Raw genomic sequence first — 987 nt, 5'->3', positions numbered from 1 at the left:
CCACTGGGCCAAGCTGCGCCACTTGGCTAGAGAGCTACCAGTCTGCCATCAGGCAGGGCCTGCCCCGCCCCCACCTGCTGGTTCCTGCCATATTATTTTTTCCCTTTCTTTCTTTTCTTTTCTCCCTCCCATCTAGCCCCATACACCAACTCTACCCCTTCCCACCAGGCCACACCACTCCACTAGACTAGAGAGCTATTGGCCCACTGTCACCCCAGGTCCATCCTGCCCCCACATGCCGGCTCCCATCATGACATTTTTTCTTCTTTTCCCTTTCTTCGTTTTCTTCCTCCCTCCTGTCTAGCCCTGTATGCCACCTGTACCCCTTCCTGCTATGCCACACCACACTGCCTCATGGAGACAGCCACCAATGTACTGCCACCCCAGGTGCCCCCACCCCCCCCACCAGCTCCTGCCACATCACTTTTTTCCTTTTTTTCCCTTTCCTCCTTTTCTTTCTCCCTCCCACCTAGCCCCGTACGCCATCCCCATCCCTTCCTGCCAGGCCACACTCTGTTGTCTTGGCTAGAGAGCCACTGGCCCACCACCCCAGATCCATTGCACCCATAGCTGCTGACTCCCGCTGTGCCATTTTTTTCTTTCTTTTTTCTTTTTTCCCTTTCTTTCTCCCTCCCACTTACACAGTTCACCATCTCTACACCTTCCCACCAGGCCTTGTCAAACCATTGCAGGTAGAGAGCTACCAGCCTGTTCCCATCCTGGTTCCCCCTCGTCTCCACCTGCCAGCTCCTGTTGCATCATTTTTTTTCTTTTTCCCTTTCTTCCATTTCTTTATCCCTCCCACCCAGCCCTGTACACCAACTTTACCCCTTTCATCCAGGCCCTTCTGCACCACCATGGCCAGAGAGACACCAGCCTGCTGCTTCTCCCATCTAGCCCCATACACCACCTCCCCCTTTTCCTGCCAGCTGCCAGGTTTGCCCCACACCCATCTGCAAGCTACTGTTTTTTTAAATTTTTCTCTCT

The sequence above is a fragment of the Trichechus manatus genome, unplaced genomic scaffold (genome assembly GCF_000243295.1).
Source record: "Trichechus manatus latirostris isolate Lorelei unplaced genomic scaffold, TriManLat1.0 scaffold00021, whole genome shotgun sequence".
NCBI lineage: Eukaryota > Metazoa > Chordata > Mammalia > Sirenia > Trichechidae > Trichechus > Trichechus manatus.
The sequence above is the reverse complement of the archived record's forward strand: the minus strand, read 5'-3'. Positions refer to the sequence as shown.